Raw genomic sequence first — 9,139 nt, 5'->3', positions numbered from 1 at the left:
GGTGCCATGGAGTAGACTTGACTCATAGCGACCCCATGTGATAGAGTAGAACTGCCCCATAGGATCTTCTAGGCTGTAATCTTTATGGGAGCAGATCACCAGGTCTTTCTACTGCGGAGCCACTGGGTAGGTTTGAACCACCAACCTTTTGGTTAGCAAACAAGTGCTTAACCATTGCACCACCAGGGCTCCTTCCTTGTCAATCACATGCAATCAATTACATGAGAGAACTTAGTGACAGCTAAGTCAAGCCACTCCCCCTCGATGGCTCCCTGCTGCCCTCAGGATGAAGTCTTAGCCCGCTGGCCTGACATTCAAGGCTCTCTGTGGTGTCTGGGGTTCTCTTTCTTCCAGGCTTGCCTTCACTCTTATTGCAGCTCTTTGAAGTGACCATGTTCATTCGCTCCTCCGAGCCTTTGTAGAAGCTGTTCCCTCTGCCTAGAACACACTTTCCCCTTCTCTGTTCTTCCCCTTTCCCCTCTTTTCTTTTGCCTAGCTATTTCCCACTCAGTATTTGGGGTTCAAGTGAGGCAACACCTATTTGGGAAGTCTCTTCTGATCCCCAAGCAGGGTTAGGGGCCCTCCTTTGCTGTGTGATTATGTCTGTTTATGTCTAGGATTCCCCTTTCAGACTGTGTAACAGGGGGCCTTGATGAGAATGGAGCTGAGCCTGGGCTCAAGTTCACATATCCTAGGCCCTGGGAGGGAAGGGAGGATGGACTTGGGCCACATCCATTCCCAATGTGAGGTGGGAAGCCAGATCAACAGGCCAAGTGGGGCCCCGGTGAAATGGGCTATCTGGAGGCAGATTTGGAGACAGCAGGATAGAACCTGAGATGCCTGCCTGAAGAAGGAGCCAAATCTGAGAGCCAAATGTTGAGCCTGGAAAGTCCTGGGGAACTGGGATTTAGCCTCTAGATATTTTTAGGGCACTGGTGCCTTGGCTGGGGTGGGAGCCATTAAAGGTTTAGGGTTTACTCCAATTCAACAAGTTCCTTGAAGTCAGAGACAGTATCTATTATTGATTCTTCAGTACCTAGCATGGGCCTGGCATATAGTAGGTGTCCAATCAAAGCAGGCTGGCTGGATGAGAGGAATGGATGGATAGATGGTAGTGGATATATAGATGTATAAGTGAGTGGGGTGAATGGATGGATAAATGAGTGGGCAGGTGAGTAGATAATTGGAAAGAAGAAAAGAAAAGAGGGAAAGCAGAAGAGGCAAAAAAGGAAGGGAGGTGGGTTCAGTGGGAAGACAGATCATTAGATGAATGATACTTAAGTGTGCTGCTAGATGTATGGGTGAGTGGATGAATGAGTAGTGGATTATTGGGTGAGTGTAAAGGTGAACAGATGAATGGAGTAAGTGAGAGGGTGGTTGGATGATTGAGTGGGTGGATGGATGGATGACGAGATGGTAGAATGGTTTCATAAATGGTTGCTTGGATTGGGTGGTTCAGTGGATGGATGGGTGTGAGGATAGGAGGACATTTGGATGGATGGGGTGTATGGATGGGTGGATTGTTGGATAAGTGAATATGTGGATGGATAAGTGGATAGATAAATGTGCAGGTGGGTTAATGAATGTCAGGATAGTTTCATGGAGATTGCAAGGATTGGATGGTTGGAAAGATGGATGGATGGATGGATGTGTGGGTCAATGGGTGAATGAATGAGTAAAATTTTCATGTGGCTAAATGTCTGACATCTTGCCCAGAAGCAGAGGGGTGGTCTGGGTTCTGGGTTTTGAGTTAATTGTCCTTCACTGGGGGAAACCAGTGCCAATTAGGCAAATAGATCCAGTCCCAGCAGGTCCTGCAGCAGGCTTGCTAATTGACTCCAACCTCACAGACCTAGCTTGGACTTACAATGGCCTGTGTCTTATTGATTTGTAATTTACACTCCACTCCCACTGAAAAAGGATTTGAGGCAACTTATAATAGTACACCTGCATGCAACAGGATAGTTAAAAATAAAGTGAGAAAGAGAGAGGCCACACAGCAGTGTGGTTAAAAAAGTACCTGGTTCAACTCTTGAATCTGCCACTTACTACTAATTACTAGTTGTGTGACATTGGACAGGTTGGTTAACCTCTCTGAACCCCATTTTCCCCCATCTGTCAAAAGAAAGGGAGGGAGGGATGGGTGGAGGGAGGCTAGTTAATGGGAAGATAGATGGATGGATGAATAGATACCTAAGTGGAATGCTAGATGTGTGAGTGGGTGGATGAATGGATGGTGGATTATAGGAGGAGTGAAATAGTGGACAGATGGATGGGGTAAGTGAGAGGGCAGATGGATGGATGGATGGATGGACAGGTAAATGGGGGCAGTAATAATTCTACCACATCATGGGTTGTAAGCATTAAAGGAGATTGTGACAACTCAGTGCAGTGGCTGACACAAAGTAAGCACTCAGTGAATTTATATGGTATATGGAGCCATCATGATACCAGTGACCATATCTCCTGAAGAAAAAATCCAGACACCCAGACTGATGGTGTAAACAAGAAAGACCATTTGATGTCTGGGTTGTTATCATTAGATGCCATCGAGTTAATTTCAACTCATAGCAATAACCCTGGGTAATTGGGGATGTAGGGTGGGACTTGGGGTAGTTTTAACAGGCTACAGGGCTATCACAGTGAACGAGACAACCCTGCCCACAAGGCACGTACAGTCCAGGTGAAGGGCCTATGAATAAAGGACAATTGCAGGGCAGGGTGGCAAACGTGATGATGGGAGACACACGTAGGTCTGTGGGAGTCCAGGTGCCGGGGTCATCGGGAAAGGCTTCTTAAAGGAGGTGACATTTCAGATGGGTCTTAAAGGACGTGTTTGCATGTCCTAGGCAGGTCGAGGCACAAGGAGGTTTGCAGGGAGAAGGAACAATGCCTTGAGTGCCAGATCAGAGAGCAGGAGGTTTGTGCAGTGGACAGAGAAGAGATGCCAAATATTTAGCAACTGCTCAGTAGTGGTGCTGCTGTAAACAACTGGGGGACCAGGCCTCCTGACTCCCTTAGCCAACCTGAGCGGGGTCCCAGCTCTGCCATGCCTTGCTAAGTGTCCACCGCTCTGCACTTTCCTCTCCTTTTCTTTAAAATGACCATGACGATTTTCCCTACCTCACTGGATAACTTTTAGTCTCACATGAGATGACAGAGTAATTTTTAATTTTTAAAGCCTTAATGGGCTTAATCCAACCAAACCAAACCCATTGCTATCGAGCGGATTCTGACTCATAGCGAACCTATTGGACGGAGTATAACTGCCCCATAGGGTTTCCAAGGAGTGGCTGGTGGATTCGAACTGCCAACCTCTTGGTTAGCAGCTGAGCTCTTAACCACTGCACCACCAGGACTCCAATGGGCTTTGAAAATTAGAAATCACTGGACAAATGCTGGCTGCAAGAGGCAGCCTGGTGTGTAGGTAAGGCTGGAGGGCAATAGGCCTGGATTCCATTTCTGACTCACTGTGTGACCTTGGGCAAGTCACCTAACCTCTCGGAGGTTTGGTTTCCTTGTGTCTAAAATGGGACCAGTCACAGTCATCCTCGGGCTGCTGTGAGAACTAAAGGCTCTCTTATGCTTACCGGGCTGTTCCTGTCCCTGCCTCCCTTCTTTCCTTCCCCATCAAGAGTCCTGGTGTTCATTTACTGCCCACCCTCCCCCGCCAGCAACCCCTTCCCAGACCCCCATCCATCATCCTGTCCTTTGCGGAGGTTAAGTGGGTCCCCAAGCAGCGAATCCAAACTCTCCTGAAGCCTCGGCTGCACAATGCGGCCTGCTGTTAGCAAGCAGCCCGACTGGCCCCGAGGATTGGGTTTCCGCCGGGGCGGCCGGCGCTGGCCAATGCCCAAGCCAGAGGCAGGCAGGCGGGGGACAGAGTGGAGGAGCTGGCGTCGCAGGAACCCCTCCGCCCAGGCCTGAGAAAACATGAGCAGGCTCCAGGCAGGCAACCGAGGCAGGCAGAGCAGGGCCTCCAAGCGACAGGAGGACAAGGAGGAGTATGTGGTACGAGAGGCCTCAGCAGAAGGATTTCACATTAGCTGGGTCCTCTTTCCATGAGCCTGAGGGCCGAGCAGGGGGCTGAGCTGGAAAAACAACGTGCTGCCTGTTGGCGGGTTTCACTTGAAAATATCCAGCATTTTGGGAGCTGCCCAGGGCTTTTCTGGCATCAGCACCCTGACTCCACTCACCTTGCTGGAGGACTCACTTCGGCCAGTGGATCTGAAGCCCTCTCAGGCTCTGATCCTCACTGTGGTTTCAGAGGAGAGGCCTTGGGAAACCCATTGAAGTTGACCTGGGTTCAAGTCCTAGCTCTGGTTCTTTCCAGCAGTGTGACTTTGGGCAGATCTCTTAGCTTATCTGGGCTTGGTTTCCACATCTGTACAATGGGAATAGCTGTCCCAGCTTTGCAGGGTGTGCTAGGATTTAGCCTGGTAGCTTCTGGGATCAGACCCAGGGGGTCAAATCCTGCCCTGCCCTTTACTGGATATGCATGGACTTGGGTGAACCCCATGGTCTCTCTGAGTCTCAGTTTCCTCATAAAGTTGATCTGGGATGGCAATGTGACAGTGTTGAAGAAGCTCTGCCTACAGTCGGCCTTCACAATGTCAGCGATTTTCACTATCGCTTTTGTGTGGTCAAGCCTTTGCAAGTTATGAAAACCCTTTGCACCCATCGCCTCCTTGGGCATGCTGTGAGGTGCTCGGATCAAGGATTTTGTCATGCCCATTTTACAGATCATGAAACCGAGGCTCAGAGAGGTGAAGTGACTTTTCCAAGTCACCCAGCTTGTCAGTAGCCTTGCACTTTGTCTTTGGATCCTGACTGTTGCCTCCTCTTGGAATTCCTACTTTGGGCTGTGGAAAGAGTGCCTTGACTCCTAGCTATTGATTGGTCAGGTCAGGCCCCAGACTCCGGCTGGCATCTAACCCAGGCCGTGGTGTAGCGGATGGGCCTGGGTTCAAGTCACCTCAGCCTGGCTAGCCTCAGGCAGGGAGCAGCACAAACTGCTGGGAAGGGTCCAGAGTGTCATCTGTTGCTTGGGTCACATGCCAGGCTGATTTGCTGCCCAGAGTGTGAGCCGCTGGCCAGGCCGGGGGTAGAGACCCCCAGGAGGAGATTGAACCCATCCATCTTCAGCTTGAACCCCCCAGCTGGCTCCCAGCTCTAGCTTAATTTCTTCTGCCAGACCATTCTGTGGCCCAACAGTTCTCAGGACAAACACACCACTACCCTCCTCAGGAATCCTCCATGGCTCCCCACTGCCTATGGGACAAGATCCAAACTCCTTACCCCCACAGTCAAGGCCCTACACATTCTGGCTTCATCCTGGTCTTACCATAACCTTTTGTGGAACATTTTGCTCCAACCACATGGAACAGAAGCTCCAGCATGGTGCAGTGGTTAAGAACACGGCCTTTAGTGTCAGATGGACACGGCTCCACCCGTCTCTGGCCATGGAAACCTTGAAGAACCTCTCCAAACTTTAGTTTTTCCATCTGTAAAGGGGATAGCACAGTATCTTCTTTATAAACAGTTAAGATGAAATGAAACAATGAATGCTAAACATATCCCAGAGCTTGCCACTGAGAACCAGTCAACTGGTTTTACTATTGCCCAAAATACCCCTAAAATTTCATTCCTCTGCACCTTTTATTCTGCTGTGCCTTCTGCATGGTACACCCTTGCCCTCTTCTCCCAGCTCAAATGCCACCTCTTCTGAGACACCTTTCCTGATTCCCTGGTCAAAGCGAATCCCTTCTTCCTCAGGCTTTCCTGGCTTCCAGCCTGGACCAGCTGTCTCACCCTGCCTCTCCCTGTACTATGTTCACTTGTTGCACTAGTCTGGAGCTCCTTGAGGGAAAGGACCCTGCTGGTCTGTTTCTGCAACCCCAGCTCCCAACACAGAGCCTGGCACACATTAGGTGGAGTAGATGTTCATTGAATGACCATGACCTTGTTACCTAACCCAGCCAGAGGGAGGGGAATCAGGGATGACTGCCAGGAAGAAGGGGCCTGTGAGCCAAGTCTTGAAAGAGAAGTTAGCCAGGCTAGCAAAGCAAGAAGGGCCAGGCATTCCAGGCAGAAAAATCTGGAAGGGTCAAGCCACCCAGGTTCAAGGAAACATAGTGCCTTCTGCAAGCAGAAGGAAATACAGGGTGGCAGAACAGAGAAAGTGGCTGGCAGGTAATGGTGCTGGTGCGCTCAGCAGGGGCCTTGAATACCTCATTGAGGCACTGGGACTTGATCCCACAGGCAATGGGAGCCCTGAAGGGTGTTAAGCTCCGCTAAGACATGATCAGACATGAGGTTTAGAAAGATCACCAGGCTGCTGCGTGGAGGCCAAATGCACCTACTTTGTGCCAAGTCCAGTTCTGGGGATACACTGGTGAACAAGGCAGACACAGAGCTCCAGTCCAGGGGGCAGAACAGACGGTAAACTAGCTTTCCCTATCCCCGGAATGAAGGCCCTGGGAGATGTCAAATCAACAGGATTCACCTGCATGATGTCACTTTAATTCTTATAATAACCCATTTTATGGATGCAGAAACCAAGGGCCAGAGAGAAAAATTGATTTGCCTGCAGTCACACTAGGGAGTGTCAGAACCAAGGTTCTAGCCTGGACAGCCTGTGCCCCACCCCCCTGCTGCCCTTCGCTCCCTCCCCTCCTGTCCTCCAGGCCCACACAGAGGGACAGAATAAACACATACACACAAGCCCTGGTGATTTTTTATTTTATTTTGTGTCATCTGTTTTGTAAGGCTATAGCTGTGGCACTAAAAATAACACAGATGAGGAATAAGACAGATGGGGGTTCAAATCCCAGCCCTGCCTGTCTGTGTGCCCTTGTGCAGGTTGCTTCACTTCTCTGACCTCAGTTTTCTCATCTGTAAAATGGGAATAATAATAGTGTGTACAAGGAGCCCTGGTGGCACAAATGGTTAAGGGCTTGGTTGCTAACTGAAAGGTTGGCGGTTCAAACCCACCCAGCGACTCCACAGGCAAAAGACCTAGCAATCTATTTCTGTAAAGATTACAGCCAAGAAAACCCTATGGGGCAGTTCTACTCTGTCACAAGGGGTCACTATGAATCGGAACCGACTCGACGACAACTAACAACAATGTTATTTTCACTACAGGCTGTCATGGCCTGAAATGACATTTAGAGAGCCCAGCCCAAAGCCTGGCACATAATAGATGCTGAGTAAAAATTCCCTCCTCACATTTTTGGAGCTCTCACATACTGTCAGGAGTACAGACAGAAAAAAAGAGAGTTTTGGCCTAAGAGGGGGTCAGGCAGGGCTGACCAGAGGAGAGGCGTGAGGAGCAGGGGTGACCACACGGCCCATCCTGATAGCAAGAGTGGTAGCGTCTGCACGGGCCCTGCACAGCCATTCTCCTGTCAGCCAATGCTAACGACTTCAGTGTGTCTCCCTTTTAGCGCAAATATTTCTGAAATGCACACTGCTTGTTCACACGTAGCCAGAGGGGCCAGCGGCCTCCCCAGCCGTGCAGCCGGGGCCTCCTGATTGCTTTCTTCTGTGCAGTCTTCAGAAAGGAGAGGGCGTGCCAGTGCAGCAGGGCTGGGGCCAAAGCCGCTCCCATGGCCCAAATCCTGTTTTCTCACCGAAGAAGCTGCTTGGCCTGGCTGGAGGCACCTGTCCAGCCTTCACCTGGAGGCTAAGAATCTGTGTGGCCTCGGTTTCCTCATCTGTCCACTGGGATTTTTTTTAATGGGCACTTAAGGCAGCCAGGGCCTGGGAACTGGATATTCCCAGAGGGCTGGCTGTGGCAGGGGCCTCAGAGGCAGGTGTGGTGGTGCTGTTTGGCAGAGTGGGGGTGGGTGGTACCAGGGAGGCTGGCAATGAGGTGGGCAGAGAGGCATGGTCCAGCCAGAGGGGCCCGGAGAGCTGCTGGCCTTTTGTGAGCAACCCTGCTCACCCTCTCTAGGCTCAGCTCTCCCCTCTCACCACTCCCTGCCCCACCCTTCACCCACTACTTAATCCCGTAAGCCATGCTATTGCCCCCCTCCATGCCTCTGCCTTTTCAGGAGTCCTTGGGTAGCACAAACAGTTAAGCACTCAACTACTAGCTGAAAAGTTGGTGGCGGGAACCCACCTAGAGGAACCTCAGAAGACAGGCCTGATGATCTGCTTCTGAAAGGTCACAGCCTTGAAAACCCTACGGAGCAGTCCTACTCTGCACACGTGGGGTCACCACGAGTCAGAATCGACTCGATGGCAGCTAATAACAACCTGCCTTTGCCCACAGGGTCCCCACTGCCTAGAATGCCCTCCCCACGCCGCCTCACTGACTCCCTCCTAATTCATTCTTTAAGTGTCACTGCCTCCAAGATGCCTTTCCTAAACTTGGCATTCTCTTCCTCTCCTTCCACACCCAGTTCCCATAATCCACAGTACCCCTTGCACATCTCCATGGCAGTCTTTGTCGTATCGTATGGTGATTAATTATCTGTGTACAGTGAAACGTTTCCCCTGCATGAGGGATTGTCACTGTCACAGTAGGGATGCGGATGGGGGCATTCCTAGCACATCAGAGGCAGCTCGGTGGAGCCTAGTGGTCCCCTAAATGTGGGAAGTGAAATGATAGTTCGTTACTTCTAGAAGGTAGTTGCATAGGAACATTTTTAATTGTCTTGTGTTTATTTCCCGTCTTTTTATGGCAAGTGATATTGGTTTTCCATTTATAATAACGATTACTTTTTTCCTCTGTAAAATGCACTTCATAAAAAATAAGCATCAATTGGAAGGAAAATAGGAACTAGATAATAGTGCTGGTTGAATGTTGACTACATGAAAGGCTCTAGCTTGGATAACCTTGGTGGAGCAGACAGGTTACATGCATTCCAGTCCTGCAGATCAGGAGGAATTCATCTTGTGGCTGAAGACCTACTATGTGCCAAGCCCTGTGCTGGGCCTTGGGGGCCCCAGAACCAGGACCCAACACCTGCCCTTCAGGGGACCACAGATTACTGGAACAGAGTGGTGGACAGGGGCATCTGCAAGTGCCAGGACATCTAGAAACACCAGCAACTGGCTGCATTATCAGAGCTGTGGGGGCGGTGTGGACTCAGGAGGACTTCCCAGAGGAGGTGACCTGAGTTGAGACTTC

This window comes from Trichechus manatus, unplaced genomic scaffold (genome assembly GCF_000243295.1).
Source record: "Trichechus manatus latirostris isolate Lorelei unplaced genomic scaffold, TriManLat1.0 scaffold00048, whole genome shotgun sequence".
Taxonomy (NCBI): Eukaryota; Metazoa; Chordata; class Mammalia; order Sirenia; family Trichechidae; genus Trichechus; species Trichechus manatus.
Note: the sequence above shows the minus strand (reverse complement) of the source record.